We start from the raw sequence: 20,939 nt of genomic DNA, 5'->3' as shown, positions 1-20,939 counted from the left end.
CTCTGGACTTGCTATATTTTCATTCCATTCCCCTATGATGAAAAGGACATCTTTTATGGGTGTAAGTTCTAGAAGTTCTTGTAGGTCATCACAAAGCTGCACTACATCAGCTTCTTCAGCATTACTATTTGTTGCACAGGCATGGATTACTGTGATGTTGACTGGTTTGTTTTGGAAACGAACAGAGATCATTCTGTCATCTTTGAGATTGCCTCCAAGACTACATTTTGAACTTTTTATTAACTATGACAGCTACTCCATTTTCTGTAAGGGCTTCTTGCCCACAATACTAGACATAATTGTCATCTGAGTTAAATTCACCCTTTCCAGTCCATTTTAATTCATTGATGCCTAAAGTGTCGATTCTCACTCCTGCCGTCACCTGTTTGACCCGTTCTGAACGAACTTAATTCACTGACCTAACCTTCCAGGCTTCTATGCAATATTACTCTTTACAGCATCAGAATTCATTCTCTCTCCAGTCACATGTGCAACTGGGTTCTGTTTTTACTCTGGCTCCATGCCTTCATTCTTTCTGTCATTTCCTCTGCACTGATCTGCTGTAGCATCTTTGTCAACTACCAACCTTTTGAGTTCCTCTTTCTGCACGCTATATTTTGCCATTATATGCTGCTCATGGTTTTCTCAAGGCAGGAATACTGAAGAGGTTTTCCATTCCATTCTCCAAGGACCACATTCTGTCAGAACCCATCACTATGACCCGGCCATCTTGTGTGGCTCTACATGCCTGGCTCATAGTTTCATTGAGTTAGACAAAGCTATGGACCAGGTGATCAGTTTGGTTAGTTTTCTATGATTATGATTTTCATTCTGTCTTCCCGCTGATGGAGAAAGATAAGAGGCTTGTGGAAGCTTCCTGATGGGAGCCACTAACTGAGGGTAAAACTGGTTCTTATTCAGATGGACAGGTCCATGTTCAGTTGAGTTCAGTTTTACGGCTCAGTCCTGTTCAAATCTTTGCATCCGCATAAACTGCAGCATGTCAGGCCTCCTTATCCATCACCAACTCACTGAGTTTACTCAGACTCATGTCCATTGATTCGGTATGCCATCCAACTATATTCTGCTGTCCCTCCTCCTCCCACCTTGTACCTTTCCCAGCAGCAGGGTCTTTTCCAATGAGCCCATTCTTCATATCAGGTGGCCAAAGTATTGGAGTTTCACCGTTAGCCACAGTCCTTGCAAGGAATATTCAGGACTGATATCATTTAGGATGATCTGGTTGGATTTCACCTAGGCATCCAAGAGACTCTCAAGAGTATTCTCCAATACCACAGTTCAAAATCATTAATTTTCCTGCTCAGATTTCTTTATAGTCCGCCTCTCACATGCATACATAACTACTGTATAAACAACAGCTTTGACTAGATGCATATTTCATGTAAAATTTCTACACTACATTTTCATATCTGAAATAAGCATAGTTCATGGCTTATTAGACAATGTGTTCCCTGGTTTTCACATTTGAAAGAGCAAAAATAGCACCTTTCCATGTCCAAAATTCCTCAACAGTTTTTCATACGTCAATTATAGAGAATTCATTACTGCCAATCGGAGATTCTGCTTACAATTTTAAATATGGGAGATATAGAGTATTCCCTACTTCAGTTAGAAACATCTGCACCTAGATGTTGAAATATGAAATATACAGAATTCCATGCTTTGAGGAAGTACTTTAGTTTGTTTATTTTTAACTTAGGGATAATTATTTTACAGAATTTTGTTCAAAAGCATCAATTATTCCGCGGTAAGATTTTTTCACAGTCCAACTCTCACATCCACACATGACCATTGGAAAAACCATAGCCCTGACTAAACGGACCTTTGTTGGCAAAGTAACGTCTCTGCTTTTTAATATGCTATCTAGGTTGGTGATAACTTTCCTTCCAAGGAGTAAGTGTCTTTTAATTTCATGGCGCAATAAGCATCTACAGTGATTTTGGAGCCCAAATTATTAAAGTCTGACACTCTTTCCCCTGTTTCTCCATCTATTTATCATGAAGTGAAGGGACCAGATGCCATGATCTTAATGTTCTGAATTTTGCGCTTTAAGCCAACATTTTCACTCTCCTCTTTCAATTTCATCAAGAGGTTTTTTAATTCCTCTTCACTTTCTGCCATAAGGGTGGTGTCATCTGCATATCTGAGGTTTTCATATTTCTCCCAGCAGTCTTGATTCCCGCTTGTGCTTCTTCCAGCCCAGTGTTTCTCATGATGTATTCTGCATATAAGTTACGGTGACAATATACAGTCTTGACATACTCCTTTTCCTATTTTGAACTGGTCTGTTGTTCCACATCCATCACTAACTGCTCTTTCCTCACCTTCATACAATTCTCTCAAGAGACAGGTCAGGTTGTCTGCTATTCCCAACTCTTCCAAAATTTTTCACAGTTTATTGTGATCCACAGAGTCAAAGGCTTTGCATAGTCAATAAGGCAGAAAGAGAGGTTTTGTCTGGAACTCTTGCTTTTTCCATGATCCATCGGAATTTGGCAATTTGATCTCTCTTTCCTCTGACTTTTCTGAAACCAATTTCAACATCTGGAAGTTCACGTTTACCCCTTCTATTTGCAGAGTAGTGATGGGACCAGATGCCCTTATCTATGTTTTTACGAATGCTGAATTGTCAGCTTGGTTTTACACTCTTCTCATTCACCCTCATCAAAAAACTCTTTATTTCCTCTTCACTTTCTATTTGTTTCAGTGTTGCCATCTATATATCTGAGGTTGTTTCTGTTTCTCCCAAACGTTGATGCCAGCTTGTGATTTACTCTTTTGGTATTTAAATAATATACTCTACTTAAGATTCTCATAAACAGAGTGACAATTTAGAGATTTGTCACTCTCTTTTCCCAGTTTTGAACATTCAATTGTTCCATGTCTGGTCCCAATTCTTGCGGCTTGACTCATTTAAGGATGCTTTCAACTTTCACTTCCTCAATCATTTTCCAGTTACCCCACCCCTTTTTTTTTTTTTTTTTGGTGTTCTCCATCTAGACACCTAAGTTTCTCATTGTGGGACATTTATCATTGCCCCAGTCAGAGCTCTGCCTGTTTAACTTGTTGTTGTTGTTGTTTTTGTTGCGCACCTCAGCATGCTTCATTTATTTCCTCATTTCTACCTCCACCTAATTAGTTCTTTCTCGGTCTCAGTTATTCTACTGTTGGTTCCTTCCAGGGTGTTGTTAATCTCAGTTATTGCATGGATTATTGCTCTTTGACTCTTCTTTATTTCTTCCAGAACCATGGTAAACATGTTTATTTCTTCTCATTCCAGTCCTCCAGTGTATTTACTGGCAACTCTACATATCTTTCAAGATTTTGATCATCTTTACTCTCTTTATTCTGAACTCTTTTTCAGGAGAAGTTCCTAACTCCTCTTCTTTTCTTTGTCTTTGTGGGTTTTTATCATTTACCTTCAGCAGCTGCATATTTCTCTCCGTTTTCATTTTGCTTTGATTACTGTGATTTGGGTCCCCTTTCTGCAGGCCGGAGGGTTATAGCTCCAATATGTTGTGGATCCTGTCCTTTGTGGGTGGGATTGGACCAGTGACTTCTCAAGGTTTAATGCTTCGGATCATTTGTGTCTGTGCACTGGCATGCGGATCTGTGTCTCTTCTCTCTGAAATTCAATAAATTGTCCGTGGACAGTGCTTTGGGGTGTTTGTGGGTTTGGTATGGCTTAGTGCACCCCCTTTTATAATATTCACCGTTTTGTTTCTGTTTGCTGGAGATTAGGTGTGGTTTCTCTTGTACTGAAGTTACTGACTCAAGTGTGGAGATTGCTTTCCATGTAGACACGGAAACTCTGGGGTGTGTGCTTCTCCTTTAATGTTCCTTGAGTTAAGGAGTTCGATGTTGCTCTAAAGTTCTGGAATCGACTTCCTAGCCTCTGGGTTTCTTTTCCCAGGTTGCAGTAGCATCAAAAGTCCACATCCACACAATACAGAAGATAAAACCCAGGTTAATGGTGACACAACTCTCCCCATCCAGAAAGTATCAACAGGATGAACAGAATTTCAGACAGCAGAGAAAAGGGAGGAGAGTAAAAGTGGTGCCTAGGAGGAGATAGAGGAGTGTTAAAATGGAAAACAGCAATTAATTCAGGAAAGGAATCCATAAATGAAATCAGATCGTAAAGATTTTGTTACTAAAGTCACAACATTGATATCAATTTTGGGAAAATAAAAGTTAAGAAACAAGAAAAATAGTGTAAAAAAAGAAAATGGAGTCTAAATTTATTCTCTTATATATAAAAAATGTGTTTAAAAATAGATTTATATGTGTTTTGTTTGAAAGATAATAATAATTAATAGAAATAAAAGTTTAGGGTATAATAAAGGACTAAAATAGTTTAAAGTTAAAGAAATCATATGGAAATAGATCACAGAGTTTCAAAGCAGTTGTGTGATTTTTGGTCCCAATATAGTGTCAGACAGTCTCTTGCTGAAGCTTGTATTGTCAAAGGTGACTGTTGTTCCTCAGTTGAACAGTCTGGGCATATATTGCTGACTTATTCCATTGAACCTGTCACTTCTGGGTTGGTTTTTGTTTCTTTGTTTATATTTCATTCTTTTATTTGAAAACCTCTCCATATCTGGTTTTCACCATGAAACGAGGGTACAGTAGCCTCATATTCGAGCTCACTTGTTCAGTGCTTTGGGGGGTGAGAGGTGGGACACAGAAAACAAATACCATTGGGATATTGGGGGTGCTTGAGGTGGATTGATCACATTGGGTTTTTGAATGACAAATGTGACTTGTACTTTCTGGGTCCACACTGCTCAGATTCCTGGTTGATACATGAGGGCACAGTCCCAAGTGGGCCCTGTGTTACATGCACTTCCCAGCCAATCAGGCAGTCAGGTGCTTGGCAAGGGCCATGACAACGATTGGCTATGTACTTTGTGCTCTTCCCAAGTCCAAAATCTCGGGTGACTGGTTGGAGGCAAGGCGCAGTCTCAGGTGGCCCGTGCATCTTATGCAGGTCTCTGGTCTCAGTCACTCAGTTTGCTGCTTGTGCCAGCAGGCAGAATCTCAAGTATGCCATGTGTCTCCTCAGGCTAACTGACCCAGGCTGTCATGTTCCTGGCCTATGTGAACTGTCCATGAATTGAGGAATTCATCATTAGCAACTGTCAGCCAGCTTAGAGCTTGGTAGGGGATGCCTCTGGTGCCAAGATACTAGTAGCCTATTTCCTTCTGCCTCTGGCAGTCGTACACATTCCTCTCTCAATCCGTGGAGGAAAGGGTCTTAAATCGACACTGGCTTCGTCTCCTTTGGTATTTTCTAGTACACAACCTTCTGTTCTGTGAGTATGCCATGGTTCATTGTAACCTCAGAGCCTTCTCACAGGAAAGGCCCTTTCTAAAATTTCTATTTCCAGTGTCCCCATGGTTTAGGTTTGCGTGTTATCTTAGCTTCGTCACATTGTCCTCAGGGCACTAAAGCCTGCTTTTAACCATAATGTGTTTGATACATCCCAGACCTGCCTTCAGTGCTCAATGTATGACAGTGGACGGGAGCATCTGAATCATTCCTTGGCTAGTAATCGGATTTATTGGCATAATCTGTGTTTTTGTTCTTCCTCTGTCTAGTTCTATTTCTTCCCCGACTGACACCTATGAGAGAGGGTTTCCTATTTTGTGCAAATTTCTCCTCCTTTAAGACTCCTTCTCCAAGGCGAGTCTCGATCCCTAAAAACATTTCCTCCCTTTCATCACTTATTTTTTCTACCTACTTTTTAAGAGACTGGTTTTCCTTTATCAGTTTCTAGGGCCCATCAACATCGGTCACAAATTTGTTTGTGAAAGGTGTTCCACGTGCAATCTATCCTTTGATGGATTTGCGTGGGAGAAAGTGGACTCAGGCTCCTATTCCTCTAACATAATGAGACCCCCACCACAACCCTGGAAGATCCATTTTATTAACTGAAATCTTGTTGTTGTTCAGTCATAAAGCCATGTCAGACTCTTTGTGACCCCTTGGACTGCAGCACACAAGGCCTCTCTGCCCCTCACCATCTCTCAGAGTCTGCCTGAGACCATGTCCATGAATGGGTGAAATGATATAGCCTTCTCCTCCTCTCTAACCCATTTGTCCTCCTTATTTCATTATTTCCTACGAATCAGGGTCTTTTCTTGTGAGTCAGTTCTTTGCTCAGGTGGTCAAAGCTTTGGAGACTCAGTTTCCGCGTCAGTGATTCTAATGCATCTTCAGAGTTGATTTCCTTTATGTTTGACTAGCTTGATCTCCTTGCAATCCAATGGACACTCACAAGTCATCCCAAGCAGAGCACTTTGGTGTTCTCACATCCATACATGTCTACTGGAAAGACCATTAGTGTTACTCAATGTGATTCCTTTGGTCAAGTCAACTCTTCACTTTTTAACACACTTGCTAAATTTGTGAGCACTTTGCTTCCAGGAAGCAATTGTCTTCTAATTTTATTGCTGCCATCACCATCACAGTGAATATAGAGCCACAAAAGAGGAAATCTATCACTGATTCTGCTTTTCCCACCTTTATTTCCCATGAAGCAGTGGGACCAGATGCCATGATCTTACTTTGTGTAATACTGAGAATTCAAGTGTACTGTTTACACTGTTTTCCTATCAACATTGAGAATTATTTTATTCTTTTACCTTTGTTTTCCCCTCAGTGTTTTGGATAAGAAATTATTTTCTAAGAGTATTCTAAGATGGTTGCTACTCATTATATATAATACTTCTGGTTTTTAGTTTCCTGTTGGAGAATTTGTGTCATGCTTCTGTGACAACTCTGTTAAATGTTGACAAAATGCACAGCCTATATTACATTTCTCTATTAACATAATGTATTGAGCCTGTTCATATTATCTAGTTAGGTTTTCTCTAATGTGGCAACTGCAAAAATACAAAGGAGGACAAGAAATAAGGATATAATGTGGAGGGCTGCATGAAGCTGAAACCCTGTGGCACGAAGGGAGATAAATTTTGATCATCAATGATTTCTATTGAAATATTTGGTACCAGATTTTGTGGTCATTTGCTAGAAGGGAGCATTAGAGGTGAAAATAAAAGACTTGTAGGGCCTTCCCTGGAAGTCCAGTGGTTAAGACTCTGCACTTCCTTTGCAGGGGGCCTGAGTTCGATCCCTTGTTGAGAAACTAAGATCCCACATGTTGCACAGCATGGCCAATAATAGTAATAAAGAAAATAAAGGCTTTTGTCATATGAGAATAAAGAGTTGGCTTAAAACTGAAAAAAAAAAAAAGATCATCAATGATTTCTATTGAAATATTTGGTACCAGAAGTTTAAAGGGATGAAAGAAAAATGTACACACTGAATTATGGAGAAGCTATTTTAATATACACATCATATAATTTGAGTGTTCAGCAGTTCATTTGAGTTCAGATGCTCAGTCATCACCGACTCTTTGCGACCCCATGAATCACAGCATGTCAGGCCTCCCTGTCGATCACCAAGTTGTGGAGTCACTCAAACACATGTTCATCGAATCGGTGATGCCATCCAGCCATCTCATTCTCTGTCGTCCCCTTTTCCTCCCACCCCCAATCCTTCCCAGCATCAGAGTCTTTTCCAGTGATTCAACTCTTCGCATGAGGTGGGCAAAGAATTAGAGTTTCAGCTTAGCATTAGTCCTTCCAAAGAAAACCCAGGATCAATCTCCTTTAGAATGAACTGGTTGGATCTGCTTGCAGTCCAAGGGACTCTCAAGAGTCTTCTCCAGCACCACAGTTCAAAAGCATCAATTCTTTCTTCACAGTACAACTCTCACATCCATACATGACCACTGGAAAAACTATAGCCTTGACTAGACGGACCTTCTTTGGTAAAGTAATGTCTCTGCTCTTTAATATGCTATCTAGGTTGGTCGTAACTTTCCTCCCAAGGATTAAGCGTCTTTTAATTTCATGGCTACAATCAGAATCCACAATGATTTTGGATCTGACACTGTTTCCTCTGTAAGACGTTTTATTTCCCATGAAGTGATGGGACCAGATGCCATGGTCTTTGTTTTCTGAATGTTGAGCTTCAAACCAACCTTTTCACTCTCCTCTTTTGCTTTTATTAAGAGGCCTTTTAGTTCCTCTTCACTTTCTGCCATAAAGGTCATGTAATCTGCATACCTGAGGTTATTGATATTTCTCCCGGTAATCTTGATTCCAGCCTGTGCTTCTTCCAGCCCAGCGTTCCTCATGATGTAATCTGCATATAAGTTAAATAAGCAAGGTGACAATATATAACCTTGACGTACTCCTATTCCTATTTGGAACCATTCTGTATCTCTAAGTAAATGAGAGTTGTGGTTTTATGTGCTCAAGGTGTCCTCTTATGTATGAACCCCATCTCTTACACAAAGAATAGTGGAAGATAAGCTCGATTAAGGGATAGTCTTTCAGCAATAGGATCTATATTATTCAACCAGAAAGTTATTAAGTAGTGTTGCGGTTCCCAAACAGTTCATTTAAGTTCTTGGAAGCAAGCAAAGATTTTGACCACCCAAATAAAGTTGTCTAAAATTATATTTTGACATATACACATATATACACATACGTGCATGTTTGTATGTATGGGTGTGTGTATACAAAAATGTACAATGGCTTTTAATTCCTGTTAGGCAAAGCAGCAATGGAAAAAAATTCAAACCCAAAAGCAGAATGATTCAAAAGTCTACTCGGTTATTGAATATATGTAAGTGGAAATACTTCCAAACATGTTTCTTTGGCTGCATCTAAAATATGAGGACTCCTTTATATCACTCCCCTCTTTCGTTTTAATAAATATGTACCGATTTTCAAATGTTTGTCCAGGTTTAATGACAAAAATAAACACTTATGGAAATATATATATATATATATATATATATATATATATATCATAGATATACAAATATCTATATAAAATAGACAGATATGTTTGCTTAACAGAAAATATTGATACCAAGTTTAGATGTCAGAATTATTTCCAACTCCATGCTCCATCTCATCATGAAAGAGCCAAAGTTGTTGACTCAAGCACTCCAAGAACTGGGGATCCTGATTAAAAATCGAACCTGGAACTGGGATTCTTAGTCACATATGATCACGCTCTAAATCCAACACTTTATTTCCTTTCTTGTTCTAATCAGTCCCTTCTTAAGATTGAAAAGTATGAAAACCGAGAGAGAGAAATAGGAGATTCTACACTTTCTCGTGTTCCAAGAGTCATATTAATCAGAGAAAATAGAAAAGACAGAAACAAAGGAAAATAATGAAACGATATAGAATAATATTATTTTAGCCATTAAGCAAAGTCAAAGATCTTTAGTTCATCCTCAAGGGCCATATATAACATTCTGAGCAATATCCTGTGAACAGTTTTAGAGATACTAAAAATCACTGCAGATGCTGATTGCAGCCATGAAATTAAAAGACGCTTACTCTTTGGAAGGAAAGTTATGACCAACCTAGATAGTATATTAAAAAGCAGAGACATTACTTTTCCAACCAAGATCTGTTTAGTCAAGGCTATGGTTTTTCCCGTGGTAATGTACAGATGTGAGAGTTGGACTGTGAAGAAAGCTGATCGCCAAAGAATTGATGCTTTTGAACTGTGGTGTTGGAGAAGACTCTTGAGAGTCCCTTGTACTGCAAGGATATCCAACCAGTCCATTCTAAAGGAGATCAATCCTGGTTGTTCATTTGAAGGACTGATGATAAAGCAGAAACTGCAATATTTTGGCCACCTCATGCGACGAGTTGACTCACTGGAAAAGACTCTGATGCTGGGAAAGGTTTTGGGAGGGAGGAGAAGGGGACGACAGAGAATAAGATGGCTGGATGGCATCACCAACTCTGTGGACATGAGTTTGAGTGAACTCCGGGAGTTGGTGATGGACAGGGAGGCCTGGAGTGCTGTGATTCATTGGGTCATGAAGAGTCGGAATCGACTGAGTGACTGAACTGAACTGAAAGCCCCAACCAGGCTGAAATGTAAGTACCTACATCACAGAGCAGTTGGAACCAGATGAGCAGTGATGTTGACTCCCAATATCCTCAGTTACAGGCCACTAGTAGAATGTCCCCAAACTATATCAAACACCCCATGCTCAACCTCACTGTGTCATTAAAATCATTCCCCTGAAAATATTCGGGGAGTGTGGGTCTTTGAAGGACCAGCTGCTAGGTTCTACAATAAACTATTGCACAGAAGTGAGTAATCAAAGTTTAGTTGGGTTCAGTTCAGTTCAGTTCAGTTCAGTCGCTCAGTGGAATCCGACTCTTTGGACCCCATGTATCACAGCATGCCAGTCCTCCCTGTCCATCAGTAATTCCCTGAGTTCACACAGACCCGCCTCCATCGAGTCTGTGATGCCATCCAGCCATCTCATTCTCTGTCGTCCCCTTCTCCTCCTGCCCTCAATCCCTCCCAGCATCAGAGTCTTTTCAGTGAATCAACACTTCGCATGAGGTGGCCAAAAAACTGGAGCTTCAGATTGAGCATCAGTCCTTCCAATGAACATCCAGGACTGATCTCCTTTAGAATGGACTGGTTGGATCTCCTTGCAGTCCAAGGGACTCTCAAGAGTCTACTCCAGCACCACAGTTCAAAAGCATCAGTTCTTCGGCGATCAGTTTTCTTCACAGTCAAACTCTCAAATCCATATATAGCCACTGGAAAAGCCATACCCTTGACTAGATGGACTTTTTTTGGCAAAATAATGTCTCTGTTCTTTAGTATGCTATCTAGGTTGGTCATAACTTTTCTCCCAAGAAGTAAGCATTTTTTAATTTCAAAGCTACAATCAGCATCCACAGTGATAAAGTCTGACACTGTTTCCCCATCTATTTCCCATGAAGTGATGGGACCAGATCCCATGATCTTAGTTTTCTGAATGTTGGTTTACAGCCAACTTATTCACTGTCCTCTTTCACTTTCATCAAGAGGCTTTTTAGTTACTCTTCATTTTCTGCAGTAGGAATGATGTCATCTGCATATATGAGGTTATTGATATTTCTCGTGGTATTCTTGATTCCAACCTGTGCTTCTTCCAGCCCAGCATTCCTCATGATGAACTCTGCATAGGAGTTAAATAAGCAGGATGACAATATACAACCTTGAAGTACTCCTTTTCCTATTTGGAAGCTGCCTGTTGTTCCATGTCCAGTTTTAACTGTTTTTTCTCTGACCTGAATACAGGTTTCTCAAGAGGCAGGACATTTGTTATTTCCATTTGGTATTTCTGGTATTTCCATCTCTTTCCGACTTTTCCAGATTTTATTGTGATCCACACAGTCAAAGGCTTTGGCATAGTCAATGAAGCAGAAATAGATGTTTCTCTACAACTCTTTTGCTTTTTCCATGATCCAGAGGATGTTGGCAATTTGACCTCTGGTTCCTCTGCCTTTTCTAAAACCAGCTTGAACATCTGGAAGTTCACGGTTCACATATTGCTGAAGCTTGGCTTGGAGAATTTTGAGCATGAATTTACTAGCCTATGAGATGAGTGCAGTTGTGCGGTCATTTAAGCATTCTTTGGCATTGCCTTTCTTGGGATTGGGATGAGGACTGACCTTTTCCAGCCATGTGGCCACTGCTGAGTTTTCCAAATTTGCTGGTGTATTGAGTACAGCACTTTCACAACATCATCTTTCATGGTTTGAAATAGCTCATCTGGAATTCTGTCACCTCCACTAGATTTGTTCATATTGATGTTTTCTAAGGCCCACTTGACTTCATATTCACTTGACTTCACATTCCAAGATGTCTGGCTTGAAGTCATTGATCACACCATCATGATAATCTTGGTTGTGAAGATCTGTTTTGTACAGTTCTTCAGTGTATTCTTGCCACCTCTTCTTAATATCTGCTGCTTCTCTTAGGTCCCGAAAATTTCTGTCCTTTATCGAGACCATCTTTGCATGAAATGTTCCCTTGGTATCTCTAATATTCTTGAAAAGATCTCTTGTCTTTCCCATTCTGTGGTTTTCATCGATTTCTTTGCATTGATTGCTGAGGAAGGCTTTCTTATTTCTCCTTATTATTCTTTGGAACTCTGTATTCAGATGCTTATACCTTTTTATTTCTCCTTTGCTTTTCGCTTCTTTTCTTTTCACAGCTATTTGTAAGGCCTCCCCAGACAGCCATTTTGCTTTTTAGCATTTCTTTTCAATGGGGAGGTCTTGGTCCCTGTTTCCCGTACAATGTCATGAACCTCCGTCCATAGTTCATCAGGCACTCTATCTATCAGATCTATTCCTTTAAATCTATTTCTCCTTTCCACAGTATAATCATAAGGGATTTGATTTAAGTCATATCTGAATGGTTTATTGTTTTTCCCTACTTTCTTCAATTTAAGTCTGAATTTGACAATAAGGAGTTTATGATCTGAGCCACAGTCCGCTCTGGTCTTGTATTTGCTAACTTTATAGTATTTCTCCACTTTGGCTGAAAAGAATACAATCAATCTGATTTTGGTGTTGACCATCTGGTGATGTCCATGTGTCGAGTATTCTTTTCTGTTGCTGAAAGGACTTGCTTGCTATGACCAGTGTGTTCTCATGCAAAACTCTATTAGCCTTTGTCCTGTTTCATTCTGTGCTCCCAGGCCAGATTTCCCAGTTACGCCAGATGTTTCTTAATTCCTATTTTTGCATTCCAGTCCCCTAAAATTAAAAGGACATCTTTTTAAAATGTTAGTTCTAAAAGGTCTTGTAGGTCTTCACAGAACCGTTCAACTTCGGCTTTTTAAGTGTTACTGGTTGGGGCATAGGCTTGAATTACTGTAATATTGAATGGTTTGCGTTGGAAATGAACAGAGATCATTCTGTTCGTTTGGAGATTGCATCCAAGTACAGCATTTCGGAATCTTCTGTTGACCATGATGACTACTCCATTTCTTCTAAGGGATTCCTGCCCACAGTAGTAGATATAACTTTCATCTGAGTTAAATTTACCCATTCCAGTCCATTTTAGTTCACTGATTCCAAGAATGTCTACGTTCAATCTTGCCATCTCTTGTTTGACCACTTCCAATTTGTCTTGATTCATGGACCTATCGTTCCAGGTTCCTATGCAATATTGTTCTTTGCATCATCAGACCTTGCTTATATCACCAGTCACATCCACAACTGGACATTGCTTTTGCTCCATCCCTTCATTTTTTCTGAAGTTATTTCACCACTAATCTCCAGTAGCATACTGGGAACCTACCGACCTGGGGAGCTCCTCATTCAGTATCCTATTATTATGCCTTTTCATACTGTTCTTGGGGTTCTCGATGCAAGTATACTGAAGTGACTTGCCATTCCCTTCTCCAGTGGACCACATTTTGTCAGACCTCTCCACCATGACCCGCCCATCGTGGGTGGCCCTACACAGCATGGCTTAGATTCATTCAGTTAGAGATCAGTTAGAGAAAGCTGTGGTCCATGTGATCAGATCGACTAGCTTTCTATGATCACGATTTCTGTGTGTCTGCCTTCTGATGCCCTCTCGCAATTCCTACCATCATATTTGGGTTACTCTTACCTTGGTTGTGGGGTATCTCTTCACGGCTGCTCCAGCAAAGTACAGCCACTGCACCTTACCTTGGACGGGGGGTATCTCCTCATGGCTGCCCCACCTGATCTTGAATGTGGAGTTGATCCTCACGTCCCTCCTGTGCCCGCACAGCCAGCGCCACTTGGATGTGGGATAGCTCCTTTCGGCTGCTGCCCCTGGCCTTGGGCGTGGGGTAGCTCCTCTTGGCCGCTGCCATGAATCACTTTTATTTCAGAAACCAAATGGATTTACTGATTTGATTTATACATATAAAAATTCTTTAGGAATGACATTTTGCAGGCTCATGGTTTTTGTTGCTATTTGTGTAAGGAACCTCTATTTTAAGTTGATGCTAAAGTATAAACACTGGTTGAACATTGCCCATCAATTTCTAGGAGACCAGTGATGTTGTTATGTCACAGCTATCCTTCACTGGCTAGGAGACCAGTGACTTTGTGATATCACAGCTAGGAGATCAGTGCCTTTTGGAACCACTGTGATGGTCTAGGGAGTTTCCCCCTTAGGCCAGCCAAGCAGTATTTGAATTTGCTGTGTGTAATATCAGAAAAATGAGAAAAGTATCTGAAGAAAGATTTTTCTGAGATGGCACATATTTCTTCAGAAATTCAAGATGTGCCTCCTAACGATGATTCCACTGGTTCAGAAACCTCCATTAGAACTTGGTATGATTATACACTTGCTGTGGACTCGGTTTTGCGATCTCTTATTGAAGAATATGCTTTTCAGGCTTTGTCTGAGGAAGTTCTGATGAAAAGGCCATGTTACACATTTTCTGTCTCTGAAACAGGTGAGCTGAATGATTTTCTTCCACTCACTTTTTCACAAAAATTGTGGAATATAGTGGAAAGTGATCAATTTCAATCTATTTGGTTGGATGAGAGTAGCACTTGTATAGTGAGCAATGAAGAACTCTTCAAGAAAGAAGTCTTGGAAAGAAAGGCGCCTTTCAGAATATTTGAAACCAATAATATGAAAAGTTTAGTTCGACAGCTGAACCTTTATGGGTTTAGTAAAAAGCAACAACCTCTTCAAAGATCTGCTTCACTATCTGACTTTCTGGAAGAAGAAAACAATATCTCTCTTTTGAGCAAGGTATTCCAAAATTTTCACTTATTAGCAATATGTAAGATTAAATCATATGACCAAGAAAGCATGTTACCATATGTAGCTAAAACAGAATTCAAAATTGACATAGCAATTTGTTGAGAAAACTTTATTGTTTGAAGTTGAGACAGCTGGAGGATACAATATTTGATGTTTAACAAACTTTCCAATCAACTTGAAACAAGATACGAGTCTTGAAGCTACTTATGGTATTTACTATATATATACAACATATTTTTAGTTGAGGAGCACATTTGTTTCTAATATGTTAGCTGTTAAAACTACTCTGGAGGCGTTTAATTTGATGGAATTTAATTGGTATCATTGAAGGAATTATTTTTTCTTTTCTAATTTCATTTATTTTAATTGGAGGCTAATTACTTTACATTATTGTATTGGTTTTGCCATACATTGACATGAATCTGCCCCAGATGTACATGTGTTCCCCATCTTGAACCCACTCCCACCTCCCTCCCTCCTCCCTCCCCATCTCATCCCTCTGGTTCAACCCAGTACACCAGCCCCGCGCCTCCTGTATCATGCATCGAACCTGGAATTGTGATTCGTTGCACATATGATAATATACATTTTTCAATTCCATTCTCCCAAGTCATCCCACCTTCGCCCTTTCCTACAGAGTCCAAAAGACTGTTCTATACATCTGTGTCTCTCTTGCTGTCCCATTTATAGGGTTATTGTTATCACCTTTCTAAATTCCTTATATATGCGTTAGTATACTGTATTGGTGTTTTTCTTTCTGCCTTAATTCACTCTTTATAATAGGCTCCAGTTTCATCCACCTCATTGGAACTGATTCAGATGTATTTTTAATGGCTGAGTAATACTCCATTGTGTATGTGCACCACAGCTTTCTTATCCATTTGTCTGCAGACGGACATGTAGGTTACCCCCATGTCCTGGCTATTATAAACTGTGCTACGATAAACATTAGAGTACATGTGTCTCTTTCAATTCTGGTTTCCTTGGTGTGTATGCCCAGGAGTGTGATTGCTAGGTCCTACGGAAGCTCTATTTCCAGTTTTTGAAGGAATCTCCACACTGTTCTTCATAGTGGTTGTGCTGTTTGCTTTCCCACCAACAGTATAAGAGGGTTCCCTTTTCTCCACACCCACTCCAGTATTTATTGCTTGTAGACTTTGGGATATAAGCCATTCAGACTGGTGCAAAATGGTACCTCATTGTGGTTATGATTTGCATTTCTCTGATTATGAGTGATGTTGAGCATTTTTTCATGTGTTTGTTAGCCATCTGTATAAAGGAATAAACTTTTATACTTTAGCTTTTATGGCAGTTTTACCTTGGTTTATAAAGAAACTAAATAATTGTATCCTTTGACTTTAGTTACAGATCTACTATAATCCAAATTTCAAAAGAGGAAATCCTCAACTTTTAGTAAGAATAAAAAGAAAAGTTGGGATTAACAATGTGTCTGCAATATCTTCATTAGTTCGAGATTGCAAGAAGAAGCGTGTTAAAGCAAGTGTCAACATAGATGATAGTAACTCTGATTTTCTTCCTGAAACTAGTAGAGAGAGTACATTTTCAGCCTCCACCAGTTTAAGTGTGCCTTTCATACAAAAGCCTCACAACAGCCAGATGTTGGCTAATACAAGAGCTCTAGCTCTGTGTGACTTACCTTCCCCATCATCAATATCAGTTAGCCAAACAGAACAGATTGTGGGAGATCAACCTGCTGTTTTGAATCAGTTGAGCATTTGTAAGGGGCACTCACATAGCAGCCACACTTAGGTAAATGGCCACGTTGAGGACTTGCCTACTACAACTACATCGAATTCTCAGAACCACATCCTATCTCCATTACAGAGCAGTTATTCTAGACTGATGGTGGAGCCTTCTAAGTTTCCAGATAGATATAGTGATATGTCAGCCCATGACAGTCCTTTCCGTGACCCTCAAAAGAGAGGCAACTCATGGCTCTCAGTGCCAAAGATCACTTATACATCTGCCTCCTCTCTTTCAAGTCAAGTCATCAAGAATCATCGTTATGTGAAAACCATGCTAATTAAAACGGACCTATCAAATAAATGTCAAGTTATGGAGCCTAATGAAGATTGAAATTTTTGTTGGGAGATGTCAACAAATACCTACAATTCTTGTATTTGAACAATAAAGTTGCATGTTCATCTTCATAGTTTCATTGTCTTTTTTCAAACAATGAAGAAAAAAATGAGGCTTAGTTTAATGTCTGACTATTTTACTGCACTGTTTTATAAACTCTTCAGGACAAGAAAACATTCATTATGCATCCTAGGTCAATGACACCTGATGTAATATTTGTAAGCAAGAAAATGAGAACAAAGGGAAAAGAGGTAATGGATGTAACGTGATTTCTGAAATCATCCCTGCTGAATTGAACGGGTGTCTACATGAGGAGTCTATGGGTGAAGGAAGAGATACAAATAAAATCAAAGAAATGGAAATGCACAGTAGGCACCTTAGTGCATTCACAGTTACATTACATTCTATTAGATATTGGTAGAGTATTAAAAGGGTAGACAGAAGGTTATCTTCAGTATAGAAATTCATTATGTACTTGAAAATATAAAATCATGATGATCAAAATCATGATCACCACTGTACTGTCACTGTGATACCAAAGAAAACATAACATAACCAGTGACTGGCCCATGGTGAGCACAAGATATGTATTTTACAAGTGATAATGTATAGGGACATTTTTGTTCTGCTGCCCTTAAGTGAAAGCCAAAGTGAAGTAGCTCACTCTTGACCGACACTTCGCGACCGCTGTGGACTGTAGCCTACCATGCTCATCCATCCATGGGATTCTCCAGGCAAAGATAATGGAGTCGGTTGTCATTTCCTTCTTCAGGGATCTTCCTGACCCAGGGATTAAACCTGGGTCTCCCACATTGCAGGCAGACGCTTTACTGTCTGAGCCACTAGGGAAGATGCTGTCCTTGAGGCACACCTTTATTTCCTGAAACCAAGATTCCACCCTATATTTCCTAATGCATGTTTAGATGTTGCTTATCGGTTCACACAGAGACATAATACATTCCTGGTGGTGATTGCAGCACATCAGTGTGATGAACAAGTTCTGTGAAGAAATGGTATCTTTTTTCCTTAATAATTTCATTATCTTTCTCTTATACTGTACTTCCGGAGCTACAATCTCTCAACCTAATTTCAGTCATGCTAAGCCCCTTCTCACAATTTTGTCTCAACTCTTCCTTGGGATTGGAAGGAACTGTCATTCATGTCTTCCATGTGTTTTGGGTCTACTCTCTTTATGTATCTTTAACATCAGCTAAAATTAGAGCCTGCAAATGATACATTTTAAGTACTTACTAAGTTATCAATAAAGAAATGTCATAAGCAATCAAATGCTATATACATTACTCAACATATTCCTATAACCGTCAGTTTTATCATAATTGGCCTTTCCTCTTTACTGATAACTTTTTCCAAGTTGATAAATATTTATTATATTTACAAGAATGTTAAATGTGGGAATTCAAACTATAAAATGACTGCTGTTATCATGAAGTTTACGTACTATAAGAACCCATTCTAAGCATGTAGTTTCAGGACCCAGTACGCTAAAATTCAATAGTAGTTGTGGAGACATGAATAAAAAAAAAAAGAATCATTAATTTTAATAATCTAGAAAAGTCATGGAGTAAGCAGGGATCAATATCAATGGTTGATCCCTAATATATTTCACAACGAAATACTCTGAACAAAGTGTCTGCTTGTTGGACTATCCAGATATCATGAACACTACCTAGAAATCTTTGTAATCTCAAATTTGAGTTCATTCCTTTAGATGTTGGTGGCAACATCAAGTCAGATCCCTGTTTTGGGATGGTTACCCACATAGGACAACATCAAGATAAGTTGACCACTTTCATTCTTGCAGCTAATGAACAGTGAAATCTGTGGAATATCTGTGTAGATAAAGGAATGGTCAACAAACACACTTTTTCTTTCACTGAAAAATTACATTCAAGGGGTGAGCATTTTGAAGCAATGGTAAGTGTTATTGAAATTGGTGTCCTTAGTTATGATTTCAAGCCCCAAGTTCAATGCTCTTGTTTTAGATTTCAGTTTTTTTATGAAACTAAAAGACACTTAGTCCTTTAAAGGAAAGTTATGATGAACCTAGATAGCATATAAAAAGCAGAGACATTACTTTGCCAACCAAGGTCTGGCTAGTCAAGGCTATGGTTTTTCCAGTGGTCATGTATGGATGTGAGAGTTGGACTGTGAAGAAAGCTGATAACCGAAGACTTGAAGCTTTTGAACTTTGGTGTTGGAGAAGACTCTTGAGAGTCCCGTGGACTACAAGGAGATCCAACCAGTTCATTCTAAGGGAGATCAGTTCTTAGTGTTCATTGGAATGACTGGTGCTGAAGGTGAAACTCCAATACTTTGGCCACCTCATGTGAAGAGTTGACTCACTGGAAAAGACTCTGATGCTGGCAGGGATTTGGGACAGGAGGAGAAGGGGAAGACAGAGAATGAAATGGCTGGATGGCATCACCGACTTGATGGAGATGAGTTTTAGTGAACTCTGGGAGTTGGTGATGGACAGGGAGGCCTGGTATGCTGTGATTCATGGGGTTGCAAAGGGTCAGACAGGAGTGAGCAACTGAACTGACATACTGACTGACGATGTAGTCCAATTTGCATCCTTTGAGTAATATCACCTTAAAGGTGATTCCATTTGCTATTTCATTGCCATGTACTGATTATTCGTTCTCAGTCCGTTTTATTTCTTTTCATGTTCTGCTTTGAGTGGCAGGTCCTTTTCATAAAGAACAGGAATAATCCACTTAGTACTCTGTGATAACTTGGAAAAGAGATAGACAAGGACATTCAATATATCATGTTGAAAAGCTACAGTACTAACCTGTACTAACAGCATTAACCTCTACTTCAATTGTCCTACCAAGGGAAACCTGGTTATATGGTTCATTCCCTTTGTTATCAATTGTCATATGGCTTTAAAATATCAGTACCTGTCATTCTCCAAAGCTCATAGAGAAAATAGCTCAATAACTTAGGGAAGCATTGTACATGAATTCAATTTTCTTTCCTTTATGTATGTACTTTATAAATGGTGACTAAAATTGTAAAACTGAAATCAAAAATTAAGTGAGGTAAATTCAGAAGATTGGGGCAAAAAGTAGAAAAAATTGATTGGACAAGGTCAGGGGATGAAATTGGATACTTAAAATATGACAAGCAAATATGTCACTGAAGGACCTAAAGAGGTCAATATGACTTCAATATTGTTACACTACAACTTTATTTTCATCAAATCACAGAATAGTTTTTCATGCAAATATTCTAAAATCCCATGGGATGTAGATTAATGTTCTATCTTTTGAAACATTCTGATTTAAAATGTCACTAGAGTGAAATCATTTAACTACAAAATAACTTCCAACATTAGGCCTAGAAACAGATATCAGAGAACTCTGTGCATTTCATATGTGTCCTTCAGTGAGTACTTTGGTTTTCTTTTCCTTTCATAATTGTGTTTTGGGCATGTAAGATTGTGACTCTCCTTGTGTGTGTGTGTATGTGTGTGTATCAGATTAAGAATGTGATTGTGAGTGTACGTCTGGGTTCTCTTTTGGATTTTATGTTAGAGATTTTGGCTGAAGAAACGGCTAATTCAATAGTATAAAAAGGTACAAATTAAAATTTCCATTCAAAGGTCTGCTTTAGTATTTCAAAGTACAAGACAAATGGATGAGTCTCAGAGATTGAAAGCATTTCAATAATAACCAAGCTACTCCACCCTAACATACTTAAAATCTATGGCACTGTCACAATCAACCCACCAAAGTTGAGAGGGGCCTTAGAAGTCTGTGATGTCTGACAATAACAAAAACAAACCTACTAATTTGGCAATACCAGAGAAGCTAAGTAGGTGCATGAAGTTTCAACCAGGCCTTCCTGTAATAGGATACTACCTTCCTATAGGAGGTGGCACACTCACCATTATGAATAACATTCTTAGGGATCAAAGAAACTAATGATGAAATCTGTAATTCTGTTCCCACATGGTAGAAGTGGCCTTCCTCCTTCACAAGGGTATCAGTTAAAATAGACAATTAAATAGAAGGAAGTGATAACATGGCCCACATACTTCGTAGATAAAATCTTCAATATCCAAGCCCTACCACACTGATAAGATGATGACTATACAGGAATTCTGGTTTCAGCTCTGTGTGGCAATCATCATAAA

The sequence above is a fragment of the Moschus berezovskii genome, chromosome Y, assembly GCF_049115385.1.
Source record: "Moschus berezovskii isolate FMDL1 chromosome Y, NW_MosBer_1.0, whole genome shotgun sequence".
Taxonomy (NCBI): domain Eukaryota; kingdom Metazoa; phylum Chordata; class Mammalia; order Artiodactyla; family Moschidae; genus Moschus; species Moschus berezovskii.
The sequence above is the reverse complement of the archived record's forward strand: the minus strand, read 5'-3'. Positions refer to the sequence as shown.